General features: G+C 44.2%; 1 long non-coding RNA gene across 1 annotated transcript in view; it reads left to right on the forward strand.

The window, feature by feature from the left end:
* Positions 1 to 13,566, forward strand: part of LOC146525590 (uncharacterized) — a 95,513-nt gene extending 81,947 nt beyond the window's left edge. Inside the window, exon 2 of the long non-coding RNA XR_014873025.1 lies at positions 12,945 to 13,566. This is a non-coding gene — a long non-coding RNA (uncharacterized LOC146525590). The remainder of the gene's footprint in view (positions 1 to 12,944) is intronic.
* The last annotated feature ends 3,040 nt before the right edge of the window (positions 13,567 to 16,606 follow it).

The raw sequence follows: 16,606 nt of genomic DNA on the forward strand, positions 1-16,606 counted from the left end.
GCCATATGGGGCGTTTGAGAGTTTTCAACAGAGAGCGCTAGCTGTGCGTGTAGGCGCTAGCTGTGCGTGTAGGCGCAAGCGATAGGCCTATGTTGTGTGTGTGCGGGCCAGACGTGGTCTGCGTGAGTGTGGCTGATTGTTGTCTTGTAATGGAGAATAAACTGTGTAAGTCTGCCTTGAAAGAGGATGAAATACACTGCAAAGTTTTTATTGGGCAGCACGTGGTGTGTGGATCATTGACGAATGAAGTGAAATTGTGCTCTAAGCAGAAGTGAGTGTGAGCGTGTCTGACGTCACGGTGTGTGTGAAAAGGTATCCGGCTGGGGCAGACGTGATTCTGCAGATCACCTGCCCAGTTGACAAAAAGACATGAAATAGTTGTGTTGATGAACGATAACATGAAGAGTGTTTGGTAATGTAATGCTACTTTCAGTTTTGGAGAAAAGGACAGTTAAAAAAACAAAAAACAAAAACAGAGAGAGAGATGTGTGTTGTTTAAGCAGTGATGAGAATAATGAAAATGTGATGAGAGAGGAACACAAAAATATACAGAAAATGCATTAACTATACTAACCCTACATGCATACACAATAAATGATACTCATGAAGACCAGACAGCATCTTAAGCATGAGATTCTGTTTGTCATCTTGTCCAAGTCACTAGTAAGATGAAAGTGATACATAGACTAGTGGACTGAATATTATAGGAGGACAGATGGTTGCATCATAGAGGAAGAAAACAGAATGCTGATGAGAGGTTTTAAATGAGTGAGCTGATTGTGAGTTTCTGGTGTGTGAAGAAGTTTTACCATGGCACACATTTGGTTACATGAGAAGAAACTTATTATGTGCTGAGACAACAGGGTTATGCTGTATGTTGTGTGTGATTGGATGAATGTTTGAGATTAAACTGGCTGTTCATTTGTCTTTTGTTACTAAGTTGAGCCTGCCAATTGGGTTGTTACGATTTATCCCCCTGGCATGAAGAACACGTGTCATGACTTAAACAAGGCCTTTCTTTCCTTTATTTTCTTTCTTTCCTTTTATTTTGTTACTTTCATGGTGCACTGAAAGTTTTGTTTGATGATCTCTGTTTGAGCAGATCTGCACGATTAGAACAGAAGCGCTATACGACTCGTCGCCGAGAAAACTGTTGCAAAGTGAGCTTCTCCAAAATTAAAATGGGCTCAGGAGAAAGCCACTTATTTGGGACAATTAGGAAACAAGTTCCTGTCCAAAAGGATTCAACGAGGAAATCCAGTCTAAATTGTTTTTCTTTTTGAAATGACGTCGTTTTGCTGAGCGTGGAGACGAATGCGACGGTGGTTTCCACGGTCAGCAAGAGAGGGAATGACTGAGTGAATGAGTGAGAATTTTAAAATAAATGGGGAAGCTGGCAAGACTGACTGACTTAACACCATTGTGTGAAGTTAACCCCCACCTGACAAAGGTGTGGATGTATCTCTGTGTGTGTCTATCTGTTGCAGGAGCAGAAGGAGACCACAGGAGGAAACTTGGGTCACATGACTATGTGAACTCTGAAAATTTAACCTTTTTAGTTTAAATTTTCTGTGTCTGTGAATTTACCATGGGGGTGTTATTCACCAGCTTGTGTTGCTCACAGAAATTACTGTGAGAAAGAGTGTATACACCTGCGCAGCACTAACATTTACATTTCTTTTTACAGCAGATGGTTAATCATGTGATTTGATCATGTGATTTACAGCAGGACACAACTTAATGATGTTTTTCTACCACAGGATTACTGAGATTTTGTGTGAAGAAAATTGTAGTTACAGGCTATATGTTGATGATAAAATTACACTGTTGTTGAGAGAATGTTGGAGAAAATGTCAATGTTACAGGGGAGAAGTGAATACAGTTTGAGACATACTGTGATGAGACCATTGTTACTTTTTTCACAGCAGAGTGTTAACTTTATGACCTTTCACAGCACCTCTGGAATCTGGATGGCCGACACCTGACAACCAGGATGAAACGTGTGTTTGGCTAATGTTTGTTTTTTCTTTAAGAGTGCTTATAAAGGATTCAGCACAGACAGACAAGTGACAATTGAACAGATGTGCAGTGGTTACATAATAGTTACATGGGGCTTATTATCTGACCACTATTGGGCTCATGGTGAGTGACAAACTTAAGGGAAGTCACTGATTACAATGTGGAATGACGTTGAGATGTTCAATGATTTGGAACAAATTATGGGAAAAAGTAGGAGTTTAATGAGTTCAGAATAAACCTGCAATGATATTGTCTCTGTGATGCTGAATACTTTATTACACTTATGAGCTGCCGTTGGTTGCAAATGTGAAGTTGTTTTAACTTTAAGACTTTGTCTTCTAGGATACAGGCTCTGTGTGGAGCTGGGAGTTAAACAAGCTAAACATTTAATTGCTGACTAACGTGTTTTTACACAGGGTTACAGGTTGGAGTGAAGCTGCTCCAAGGGACAAACCCTGGAGATTGTTTTAGGAAGACTGTGCAACATTCTAGTACATATCTCATTGGTGAGTTGACACATGGCAAAAGCCGTGTGGCGAGAGAAGTGTCATTTTTTTTAAATTTGTAGATATTGTGGGGTGCCATGACGAGAAGGAGTCGCTGAGGGGATCGCCCACAAGATGGAAGCTGAGGCCTGGAGAGAGTCTTCAGGAGGATCGGAGATCACCTTCAGCACAGAGAGCTGTGCTACTGGGCTTCCAAAGGATTGTCACAAGGAGATTTTGAATAGCAAATCTTAAATAAGATGAAAGAGTTTCGACGTTGACGTTGAGGAAGACAACTATGGTGTACGACGTGCTCTGCCTTAAAATCTTCAGCAGCGTTGGAACATGAGAACCTGAGGGAGCATGCCAAGCTCCAAAAGTGACAGCGCAGAGGAGGTCCAGCGATGGATTTGTGGTTCTGTGAACAGCACAAATGCCAGGTGATTGTGAAATAACTAACAGCACTTTTTCCACAAGTGAAGCCAGTAACTTACTATCCTAAAAGATTAGCTCTAGTTGCTTGTGCTTTACCTCCTTGCGTGAGATCAGTATGTGCAGCAGCTTAAGCTGTACAATGTTTCACGAAATAGTATATTTAACCTTTTGACATTGTTAGTTCCACACAAGGTAGATGTTTACTACTGCAGACTAAATTTACATTTCTGTCACCTACAAGACACTTGTCTTTAATGTTACTGTTACTCTCACAACCATACATAACCATAAAGTGGTGCACAATTCTAAATCTGTCAACCCTTTTGCCAACAAAAGAAGAGGGCACTTCTCATGAGTACACGTGGAGAAAAAGTGTAAGCCGAGGGATGACTTAATAGCTGTGCCACTCGTTGAGGGAAAGGTTAGATTTGTTGATGATTTGAGTTTTACGACAGCAGAGGGACAGACTAAAACAGGTTTTACTGTAGCAGACAGTGAGAAAGTTATCTATGCAGGACAACTGGCATGTTTCATATTTGCTTGAGCAGCAGAGATTCTAGCTTTAACGGAAGCGTGTAAAGCTGTAGAGAGACAATATACATTGATAGCCAGTATGTATTTGCTACAGTACATTTCTTTGTAGTGCAGTGGGTGAGACGAGGTGTGACAGCCTCTACAGGGAAACCTGTAGAACACGCCAAACTTTTGCAAAATCTGCTGGAGGCAGTGTTATTACCTAGTAAAATTGCAGTTTGTAAATATGCAGCACACATGTGAGGGAAACATCCAGTTGCATTAGGGAATGATTTTGCAGATAAGATCGCAAAAGAGGCAGCTTTAGGTAAACATGGTGTTAACATTTTAGCAGTACAACATCAGCAGACATGTAGGCCCACTCACCTACTGCAGGAAAACGGTTGTGACTTACAGAAGGAGCAAGCTTGCAGGATGGTCTTTATTATCTGTGTGATGAACCAATACTGCCTAAGAATTTGTATAAGACTGCTGCTATTTTGAGCCATGGGCTATGCCATGTCTCAGGTCTCAACAGGAGGGAGAGTAATGATGGCAGGAGTAGTTTATACTCACTCTAGGATTAAATACCTTTAAAAAAAAATTTTGCAGGCAGAGAGAACTAATGGAACAGTAAAGTTAAGACTTAGGAAGACAGGCAGGACATGCTTAGTGTCATGGTCCTGGGTCATTTTGACCCAGCGTTTTGTGTTTCCTTGGAGTTCATTTTTGCGCCTTGTGTTTATTCTGATTTTGTACTAGTTTAGGGTTGAACCTGAAGTTTGGTGTATATTCAGCCCTACCTGTGTCTGTCCTCGGTGCTCTGTTCATGTCCCCGTGTTGTGTTGTAAATCAGTCTGTGTGTTTCCTGCTTTACTTTGAAGGCTCGTGTTCTGGATTTCCTGTTCTATTCTGAAGGTCTGTGTCTGTTGTCATTGTGGTCAGCTTGTGTCCTCCAGTCATCATGTGTATTCAGATCAGCTGTTCTTCCCTCCTGTGTGCGATTACCCGATTACCTTGTGTGTGTATATATAGTGGGTGTCGGTCTGTGTTCGTTGACGGCTCGTCTGCGTTCTATGGTGTTCCGTTCCTGTCTCTGCGTCTCTCTGCCCCACGCCCCTTTTGTATGCTCTCAGGTTTGTCATTTAGTTCTCCCAGTTTAGGTTTCTTCAGTTGTTTTCTCATGCTTCGTTGTCTGTTCTGCCACTGTCACCTGTAAATAAACCCTCACTCATATCATCAGTCGGCTGCCTGCATTTTGGGTCCTCCTTTTCCTCCACACCACACGGCTCATCCCGCCAGCCGTGACACTTAGAGAGTTCTAGTCTTTTGTAGTGATGATAGAAAAGCAGAAGAGAGAGCATATTAGCATATTAGATGCTTGAAATGTTTAAAAGTAAAGAAGTCATGAGAACAAATGATCTGACAGATGATTCTGTTTCTCTGCAGGAGCAGAGTCTGAAGTCTGGAGATTGGATGTTGATAAAGCCATGGAGAGGAAGTGCTGATCCAGTCCACGATGGGAAGGTGCTGCTGACGACCACCACAACAGTGAAGATTGCTGGAACACTTGGATACATCAAGCGCACTGCAAGAAGGTGACACACATCCAGGCCAGCTCTGGGTAAGTGGCAGGAAGACCGGGTACAAAGGAGGGGGGGGGGGGCACTGACATTGATTTGCTTATGTATAGGATGCATTTTACCGTGTATAAGGTCAATGCTAACTAAAATGATTCCTAATAAATTTGTTAATTATGTACTTTTATAACAATATGAATTGACTGAAACAAATGACATGACAGAAGCCTGTGTATAAATGACGCCTGCGCTGAAAATGTCAAGCACGAGGTGCATGGCTAAGAATATACTACACAGGAATAATTTGGAGCATAAAAATCACAACACAGGAGGGAATGTTAGAGTGAATTGTTAAATGTTGTCATTTCTATGCTTGCCAACTCTGATGAAAGGGATTCCACTGTCCTTCCCCCCAGATTCTCGAGGTTCTGGGTGGGGGGCTGTAATGTTTTATTGCAGATACATCCTATCTGGAAGATCTGCTTCTTGTGATGTTGCTCCTGCTTTTATGACCCTTTGGTCAGCAGGAGGTAACACACACACATTCTTACACACACACACACACACACACACACACACACACACATTCTCACATAACACACACACACAGAGACATTCTTACTTAGATACAGAAGTTCACACATATACATACAATGCCTTGTCTTAGAACCATGTGGGCGTGGCTTTGCTCTGATGTGTTTTGTGTGAACTGTCTCTCAATATCGATTGATCGACTGTCTTGTTTTCTTCATGATGAATAAGTCTCTAGAATTAGCGGGGCTTGTGGAAACACAGACCCAACACCTACCCTTGAATTTGCGTTTCAAGTTGCCTCGAGCCTGGTACACCACTGAAGATAAGTAAAGTTTTATTGGTTTTTAGCATTTTAGGTTGGGAGTTGCTCATAGTAAACCAGTGGCACAAAACTTGGCAAGAGGTTTAAGTCCATTATGATCTTATGGTGAGGCAGGTAGGTCGTTTTTAAGTTGGCATAGTGTGTCGCTGGATGCTAATAACATCCTCATGAGATGAGTGTTTTGTGCTGTGACCTTTAGTGTTGTGGGGAATATGGCTACTTTTGTTGGATCACTTGTGAGTGTTGTTGGCCAGGTGATGGCAATAACACAGAGGGGTGCTCAGCCACCCTTGATGTGATCGTTGTGTGGCCATAGCTCTACATTTTGTGGTGGGTCACTAGTATGCTTGCTTCACTGAACCTTGGATTAAAGTAACTTGTTGTGGTATAGGGCCACTGTATGTGACCATTTGTGTGATGGAGACACCAGATCACTTGGTTGTGATTATTTGTTGCTACTCTTCGTTTTGTGTTGTAGCAGGTCAAGTAATCATTTTGGGTTTGTGACTGTTGTGCTCTTTGTGTTGGTCACATGTTACTTTTTGTGTGTTCAGTGTGGCAACTTCAAATCCTCATGCAGGGGCATCCATGCTTAAAGCCCCTATCTCCTCGATGTTTTCAGCTGGTGCTAATTGGCCACACCTAGTCAGGTGTGGATAAAAACATACCTGAGGCAAGCTTCCCAAAGAGCTCACTTGTCTTTAGCTTGGGGGCACCAGCCATTTTAGCCAGACTGTGATGCCATTGTAAGATTAATACCTCTTCCTATTTACACTCTGGTATTTGTCTCCTTTACGTTGCGGCCTCGACCCGGGTCGTAACAAGTGGCTTGCAGAAGTATTCGGCCCCCTTGAACTTTTCCACATTTTGTCACATTACAGCCACAAACATGAATCAATTTTATTGGAATTACACGTGAAAGACCAATACAAAGTAACAACCAAGCAACAAAACAACCTAAAGAGCCAATTCGGAGCCGAAAGAGCCGGCTCTTTTTAGTAAGCCGGCTCTTTCGGCTTACTAAAAAGCTGGAGCTGGAGCTGTTTTGCAAAGAAGAATGGGCAAGGATTTCAGTCTCTAGATGTGCAAAGCTGGTAGGGACATAACCTAAAAGACTGGCAGCTGTAATTGCAGCAAAAGGTGGTTCTACAAAGTATTGTCTCAGGGGGCTGAATAATTATGCACACCCCACTTTGCAGTTATTTATTTGTAAAAAATGTTTGGAATCATGTATGATTTTCGTTCCACTTCTCACGAGTACACTAGTGATGGGATTTCCAGCTCTTTCGGCTCCGAACTGGCTCTTCTGGTTGTTGTGTCGCTTTAATTAATTTATTATAAACAATAATATAAAATTATGCTCAAAAGAAATTACTAAAGTAAAAAAAAAAACATGGTTCTATTTATGTTTATATATAAATATATGTGGTGGCCCCTAGAGACAGACAAAACATGTACAAACTCCAAAAAGCACGTACAAATTCCAAAACACATTTCTAGCGTTAACTGAACTTCCAAAACAGAGCTACCTAGATCACTTAAATCACACAATTGAAAGCATATGTGAATTATTTGTATATTTATACACAAGCACTCATATATATATTCAAATAATTAAAAACAAAAAGTTCATTTACCTGTTACTACCACACACCAAATCCGGTCGTTGGTACTTGCTGGCTTGTGTAGCCACTAGGTAACAAAAGCTCAAAACTGCGCCTAGCATTCTGGAGCACTTCTGTTGTCTTTTGTACGTGTTCTGGAGTTTTTACGTGCTTCGGAGTTTGTACGTGCTATGGAGTTTTTCTGTGTTTTGGAGTTTTTCCGGGTTTTGGAGTTTGTACATGCTTCAGGGTTTGTATGTACTTCAGAGTTCGTACGTGTTTTGAAGTTTGTATGTGCTTTGTCTCTAGGGGCCACCGTAAATATACTTTTATTTATTCACTCCACATAAAATGTAATAAATAAATCATATTATACAAAAACCAACTGTTCACATTTCAACTTTTAGCTATTTAAATTTTCAGTTTTTTCCTTTTAAACAAATTTAAAGTGAAGCAACATAAAACACTGCAAGCCACAACACAATTAAATATAAATTAAAATATGAAAACAAAAAGAAGATGCACATTCTCCGTCATATGGGCCTGCATGAATAAACTTTCTGAATCCTTTATCATCTGCAACTGAAAATAGTTGTGGATGATTACTATACCTTTCTAATGTGACGTTGTTGTCCCTGGCTCTCTTTCTCTCTCTTTCTCTCCGGCTCTGTTCCTGTGCTACCGCAAGTGTAACTACCCCCCCCCCCCCCCCTTCCCGGTGTGAGAGAGAGGGTGAGAGAAGGGAAAAAAAACCCCATGGCTCCCAATAAGGAGCCGGCTCACGTCGTTCACGTCAAAGATCCGGCTCTAGGAGCCATTTCGTTCGCAACCGACACATCACTAGTAGCCTAGCAGAGGCCCCAGTCCACGAGATCTTCTACACACATCTCCGGCAGAGCTTCAATAGCATTCCGAGGGAGACTGGGGACATTGAGTCCGAATGGACCATGTTCAGCATCTCCACTGCCGAAGCTGCTGCATTGATCTGCGGCCGCAAGGTGGTTGGTGCTTGTTGTGGTGGTAATCCCTGAACCAAATGGTGGACACCAGAGGTGAAGGGAGCCACCAGGCTGAAGAAGGAGGAGTCCTATCGGGCTTGGTTCGCCTGTGGAACTTCGGAGGCAGCTGACAGGTACTGACAGTCCAAGCGGAATGCGGCTCCGGTGGCTGAAGCAAATGGTACATGGTAAATGGCCTGTATTTTTATAGCGCTTTACTAGTCCCTAAGGACCCCAAAGTGCTTTACACAACCAGTCATCCACCCATTCACACACACATTCACACCCTGGTGATGGCAAGCTACATTGTAGCCACAGCCACCCTGGGGCCCACTGATAGAGGCGAGGCTGCAGGACACTGGCGCCACCGGGCCCTCTGACCACCACCAGTAGGCAACGGGGGAAGTGTCTTGCCCAAGGACACAACGACCGAGACTGTCCGAGCCGGGGCTCGAACCAGCAACCTTCCGATTACAAGGCAAACTCCCAACTCTTGAGCCACGATCAAAAACTCGGGTGTGGGAGGAGTTCGGAGAGGCCATGGAAAATGACTTTCGGACTGCCTCGAAGAGATTCTGGCAAACCGTCAGGCATCTCAGGAGGGGAATGCAGTGCTCCACCTGCACTGTGTATAGTGCTGGCAGAGCGCTGCTGACTTCAACTGAGAACATTGTCGGGTGGTGGAAGGAATACTTCAAGGACCTTCTTAATCCCACTGACACGTCTTCCGAAGAGGAAGCAGAGTCTGGGGATGAGGGGGATGACCCGCCAATTTCCGGGGGCGAGGTCACTGAGGCAGTTAAACAACTCCTTGGTGGCAGAGCCCCTGGTGTGGATGAGGTCTGCCCCGAGTTCCTGAAGGCTCTGGACGTTGTAGGGTTGACACGCCTCTACAATGTTGCGTGGAGATCAGGGGCAGTACCCCTGGACTGGCAGACCGGGATGGTGGTCCCCATCTTTAAGAAGGGGGACCGGAGGGTGTGTTCCAACTATAGGGGGATCACACTCCTCAGCCTTCCTGGGAAAGTCTATGCCAGGGTGTTGGAAAGGAGAGTTCGTCCGCTAGTTGAACCTCAGATACAGGAGGAACAATGAGGTTTTCGTCCTGGTCATGGAACACTGGACCAGCTCTTTATCCTCTGAAGGATACTTGAGGGCGCATGGGAGTTTGCCCAACCAGTATACATGTGTTTTGTGGACTTGGAGAAGGCATTCGACCGTGTACCTCGGGGTGTCCTGTGGGAGGTTCTGCGGGAGTATCGGGTATCCGGCCCATTGCTACGGGCCATTCGATCCCTATACAACCGTTGCAAGAGCTTGGTTCGCATTGCCGGCAATAAGTCAGACTTGTTCCCGCCAAGGCTGCCCTTTGTCACAGATTCTGTTCATAATTTTTATGGACAGGATTTCTATAGTCGCGGAGGGCTTTCACTTTGGTGGCCTCAGAATCTCGTCTCTGCTTTTTGCGGATGATGTGGTTCTGTTGGCTTCATCGGGTGATGGCCTCCAGCTCGCACTGGAATGGTTTGCAGCTGAGTGTGAAGCAGCGGGAATGAGGATCAGCACCTCCAAATCTGAGGTCATGGTTCTCAGCCGGAAAAGGGTGGAGTGCCCACTCTGGGTCGGGGATGAGTTCCTGCCCCAAGTGGAGGAGTTCAAGTATCTCGGGGTCTTGTTCGCGAGGGATGTGAGAAGGGAGCCGGAGATCGACAGACCAATTGGTGCTGCAGCTGCAGTGATGCGGGCTGATAATGACCATGAGGAGGAGATTGAGGCTCTCAGTAAGAAACATGCTACGAAAACTGAGGGTCGCCAGAAGTCCAAGGGAAAAGCAAAACAGAACAAACAAACAGTGGACAAAGACTGGCTTGTTGAATGCTAGGATAGTGGGACAAATAGAGGAAGAGGACACAACTGGATCAGAAGCCTGTTTTTCTATGCATGTTATTTCCAGTTCTGTGGAGGAGAAAGACTGTTTAACTCGTGCCTCTTCCTTGACTGAAAGTAAAAGGACTGTTTCCTCAGAGGCTGTTTATTCAAGCTGAATGGACTGTTCTGTCAGTCACCCTTGAGACTGTTAACTCCGAGACTATGCATTGTTCGGCCACGTCAGGCCCCCCAGAGTCTGAATCTCTTCCCAGAGCTTTATCAGAGGCTGAGCCTGTGGCCCCTAGAGGTAACAAGAGCTGCACAGCCCTTTCCACCTTGGAGGCTAGCCGAGTCGTCTCAGCCTCCAGCCTCCACTGAGAGCTCGGGTGTGCTGACCCAGTCACCTCCATCATCTGCCGAGTGCACTGGTGAGCTCAGTCAGCCAGTCTGTACTGCGCAGCCCCAGCCCTAGCATCCTGAGCCAGCTTTGTGCCCTGTGCAGCTTCAGCCTGCTTCACCTCAGCCAGAGTTCTCTGCACCTGCTGGCCCTGTGTCTGTTCCCACTGGGGGATCAGGAGAGCCACTCCAGCCATCTGTTTTCCCTGGGGGATATTGAGAGCAACTTCAGCCATCTGTGGCTTCCATCCAGTCGCCTGCGGCTTCCACGTCGCTGTCTGTTTGTGCTGGGAGGCCACTCCAGCCGTCTGCAGCTTCCATGCCGCCACCTGTTCCTGCCGGAGGCTTAGGAGAGCCCATCCAGCTGTCTGTGCACCACCAGCTGAACCACCTGCAACTGCCACTCTGTCATCTGGGCCAGCGACGTCTCCACCAGAGGTCAGTTCAATTCAATTCAATTCTATCTTGTACAGCACCAAATCAAAACAACAGTCACCTCAAGGCGCTTTATATTGTTAGGTACACCCATAAGCAGTACATTGTGCAATAATTGAAACCAGCCCACTGAAAGACAATTGATCAAAGACCACTGATCACTGATCTGTTTATAAGGTTGGGGAAACCTGCAGTAGGCTGAGACTGAAGAAGTCACTTGGATGAGTGACAAAATGTTTCTCCCACTGAAAATGCTACGTCCAGATGAACAGAATCAACCTTTTGGGAACATCGGCCTTTCATTTGCAGTCATATTATCACGTCTGGACACATCTGGCATCCGGCTGTCGTGAGGAGCATCGGCGGCATGGGCGCTGCTTCCTCCTCGAAGGCAGAACCAATGGGCTCAGCAGTGAATCCTCCGGCGGACCGAGCAGAAAGTCCTTCGACGGGCTGGACAGCAAATCCCCTGGTGGGCCGGGCAGGTAAGCGGTTGCAGTGAAGGTGCAGGATGTTGAGGAGAAAGTCCTGAATTAATGGGTGAAGTGAATCCGGTAGCCATGGGAAGCCAGAAATAAGTTGCTGTAGCCAGCTTGTTACGCCGTGACGATACTCCCTCCTGGAGCCACTGATCCCAGACTGTAGCCACATTTTTCATTGGTCTGGTGCCAAAAATAATACTTTTTTGTTTGTTTTTTTATTTGTTTTTTTAACAGTTTGGTAACATTACATACATTATTTAGAACCTAAAAGAGGAATTATGGATTTGATCAACTGGTCTCTGAATGCAATTGACAGCCTTCTCAACGAGAAGTCTGGGCTCGGGTGAGCCTGACTGCTGAAGATATCTACCTATTCGGAACCATGATAACAGGGTTCTTGCTGATCGGAACTGGCTTGGCCCTGGCTTATCGAAGAATTAAGGAAGCGGAACCGGCTGTTCAAACCCCCACAAGGCTGCCCGCTGGGATTGAAATGATGGGACGAGGCGTGAGTTTCTCAAAATGGGTTCACTGAGTGCAGCACGGAGAAGATCTTGGAGAACGCACGGCTGCCGTGAATACTCAGAACAAGACCTCTGAGTGAAAAACTGGATTACATCTGGAGGGGCTAGCTCGAATAACACCTTTGAGTGCAAATTCGATCACATCTTGGGGAAGTGCACTGCGGTCGTGAGTTCTCAGAACCTGCTCTTTGAGCAAAAAGAATGACAACATCACAGAACGTAAGTTTGGATAACATCATAGAAAGCTCACAGCTCTCTAACGGGAGATGGAGAGACCGGTGTTGGACTGTTAGAACAGCTTTGAAATTCATATGAGTTGTTCGCACTAAAGTAAAAACCATCATCACTTCATGCGGAGACCCCTTCGGCGCCAGCTGATCCTCAGATCCTCAGATCCTCAAGGCTGGATCTGAACAAAAGACCCTGATAACGACTGTGTTTAGACTGTTCCCCCCATTCCATGCAAGGCCACCTGGGTTGGCTGGAAGACTGTTTACTTAGCCTGGCGGGGCGAAGGACACTGTCTCAGCTGAACTCTGGACACACACACACACTTACACTGATATGCACACACTGATCCCCCCTCCCTTTCCAAACGCCTTCGATGCTTGTGCCCTACCGGGGAAGATGGCAGTCGACTGGACCAGCGCAGACATGCTGCAGGACCGGATGCGCTGTCTACACCGGCTCTCTCTTACCCTTTACCCGCCCCTGTTGCTTGTCTTGTGTTTCTATGGAGTATTGATAGTGATAGGTTTGTAGCTTAAACCTATTCGCTGGAACGTTGAAGACAATATAATTACACAGCAAAGCAAGACACGAAGTAGGCAAAGTTCTTCATGTTACTCATGCATGAGGGAGACCTGCCTGGAGCCAAGTGTCGTTCCACCACTTGACCTCCGTCAGACTCTCAGCCAGGTTCCCCATAGCACTCCTTTTATTGTGGTAACATGAATATGCATAGGGTCATTAACATATAACATCTTACATAGGTATACATGTGAACAAAGGATTGTGTGTGTGTGTGTGTGTGTGTGTGTGTGTGTGGGGTCAGAGTGTGACCCCATAAATGACTTCCCTAAACCTACTGGTCTGGAAAGTCCAGCAGTTCACATAAACAAAAGGCACTTAGACTAAAACAGATATAGCCACGTTTATCCTACCATAAAACAATAAAACAAGGTGCGACCTCTTCCCATGCTCCCAGGATGTAGGTGTGGATTCCAGAACACTCTGGAATGCACACCAAGCCTTTGCAGCCTGCTAAAGATCACACATCCTATCACTACACAATTAATTATACACCTCTAAGCATATATAAGTAGATATTTCTAAGCATAAATGACAATCAACAATACAAAACCTAACAATAGTCATGTGCTTTTTGTGCTGAGGTGTTTTTTCTGTTATCAAACTGTTCTCCCACTAGCAGCTCAGTCTGAGTGGAGTTTTTTTTCTCCTCCTCTTACCTCATGCTATGTATTTTCGTTGTTTTTTTCCTATCAGCCTACCTTTCTGACATGTCTCCCCAATGTGATGTTTGTGTAAAGTTGGTCAGAAGGTTCCTTTGTAAGTGCGCATGCGCCATTAGCGTGCTGCCTGCTGTAACTCTAATTTCCTTCGGGATTAATAAAGTATTCTGATTCTGATTCTGATTATATATGAGTAATTTAGGGCCTAACACAGAGCTCTAAGGAACCCCACAAGTTACCTTCAACTGATTTGATTTTACACCATTGACTTGCACATATTGATGTCTGTCATCCAGGTAACTATTCATCCACTTGTACGCTATCCCTCTCATACCATATCTCTCTAGTTTGTTCATTAATGTACTATGATCAGTTGTATCAAATGCCTTTTTAAGTCTATAAAATTATGGATTTGATCAACTGGTCTCTGAATGTTATTGACACCCTTTTCTCAACGAGAAGTCTGGGCTTGGGAGAGCCCGAGTGCCCTGCCGGATACACGATGGATGGGTGGCAGAAATGGAGGGTCGTGTGCCTGGGGGACTGTCGATCGAGGACGCTGAAGATATTTACCTATTCGGAACCATGATAACAGGATTCTTGCTGATCGGAGCTGGCTTGGCCCTGGCTTATCGGAGAATTAAGAAAGCGGAACCGGCTGTTCAAACCCCCCCAAATCTGCCCGCTGGGATTGAAACGATGGGATGAGACGCGACTTCTCAGAACGGGCTCATTGAGAGCAGCATGGTTAAGACCTTGGAGACGCTTACAGCTGCCGTGAATACTCAGAATAACACCTCTGAGCATATATTGGGTTACATCAAGGAGAGGCCTGCTCAGAATAACACCTTTGAGCGAAAGTTGGATTACATCGTGGAACAGCTAACTGCAGTCGTGAGTTCTCAGAATCGGCTCTCTGAGCAAAAGAATGACAAGACCACGGAACGCAAGTTTGATACCATCATGGTTAAGCTTGCGGTTCTCCAACGGGAGATTGAGAGACCAGTGTCGAGGGGTTAAAGAACAGCTTTGAAATTCTTATGAGTTGTTGCAAAAGAAAAATTACCATCATAATCCGGCTACCCCTTCGGCGCCAGCTGTGGGCTCAAGGCTGGAGCCGAACAAAAACTCCCTGATAACGACTGTGTTGAGTCTGTTCCTTCCCATTCCAAGCAAAGGCCACCTAGGTTGGCTGGAAGACTGTTTCTTAGCCTGGCAGGGCGAAGGACACTGTCTCAGCTGAACTATGGACATGCAAACACATACATATACTGATACTGATAAGCACTCACTGACGCATCACCCTCCCTACCCTGGATCCAACACCAACTCCAACACTTACCTCCCCTCTGATGTGGACATTGGGTCAGCTGGAGGCGCAGTCATAGATTGCAGCGGCTCCAGATCAGATGTACACACTGGAACTCTTTCCCATGTTGCTTGTCTGTGTTTATTGTGCTATGGTGTGTTGATATCTGTGCATTCCTGTATTATCCTTCTGTGTTACACATTTCAATGTTTTTTTCCTCGCTACTTAGCGTGACCTGTCTCCCCAATGTGATGTTTGTGTATTGTATGTACGGTCGACAAGGTCTGTCATCTCGGTTGTGGGCAAAAGACCTGCAACTGATAAATAAATGCTATCTCATCTCATCATCTCATCTATAAAAACACCAACAGTATATTTCTTATTATCTAATGTAGTAGATATCCCTTCGACAAGTTCCATCACTGCCATCAAAGTGGACCTTTTTGCTCTAAAGCCAAATTGGGTATCACCTAAAAGATTATGTTTCTCAATATATTTATCAAGTCCTTAAACAAACAATTTTTCTAAGATTTCTGAGAACTGCGGAAGTAGTGATATTGGTCTATAGTTGGTAAATTGACACCTCTCTCCATTTTTATGGATGGGAAAAACGTTTGCTATTTTCATTTTTGAGGGAAACATACCAGTTGGAAAGGACAGGTTACAAATGTATGTGAAAGGTTGCACTATATATTCTATAACAGTTTCAGGTAATAGCATATCAGTGTTTTCACAGTATCAGGTATTTCTCTATGACTTACAGCACCAATAAACATGGAGGACAAATTTTGAGTAATATGTTTATTATTTCATTATTATTTCTTGGCTCTGGTATTTCTTTTGGTATATTATAGCCAACATGTACAAAGAAATCATTAAATTCATTTGCATTAAATTAAAGCATTCTTTCCCCTTTTGCATTGTTTCTTTTCTTTTAAAAGGCGAATGAAACCCTTTCTGGCAGTGGAGGTTATATTTGTTACACATATACCTTAATTTAAATCGCTCACATGACGCATGTAAAAATGCACTTCTGTCTTTTACAGAATCCTTCTGCGGGGGGCAAAAGTATTTCCACTTGTGTGACACAGGAAAACATTTTGGAGCACAGAGAAAATCTAACCACTGTGGGGTAGTGTTTCTCTTCATAAGAATTTGGCTACACCCACAAATACATTAATAAAGAAAAGATCATAAAAATAATGTGCACTTTCACCTCAGTTCTCTTTGCTTGGACTGAAATGTCATAGTACATGGACTTCTACTGTGTGGACGTATAAAATAAATGCAGATCTCAATGTTTTTTTTGTTGCAAACTCTCAGTAAATAGTGCTCCTATTCAGTAATATTGTTTACAGTTCTAAACAGGTGTACTCTCTGCAGCACTACCTAAAATTAATAACCTTAGTCTAGAAGTAAATTAAGTGTGTTTTGACCTGTAGCCTAATTTCTTAGTCAATTAGATACCATGCATGAGAACTTAATCTATAATTACAGTGTGCAGATGTTAAATAATCACTTATTCAAAAAATTCAATAGAAAATACATTGCTCATAAAGTTGCACATTCACATGACATTAATCTTTGTGAGATCCATAGCTTCCTATATAATCACCTGAAAAAGAACAT

Source organism: Neolamprologus multifasciatus, chromosome 1 (genome assembly GCF_963576455.1).
Source record: "Neolamprologus multifasciatus chromosome 1, fNeoMul1.2, whole genome shotgun sequence".
Taxonomy (NCBI): domain Eukaryota; kingdom Metazoa; phylum Chordata; class Actinopteri; order Cichliformes; family Cichlidae; genus Neolamprologus; species Neolamprologus multifasciatus.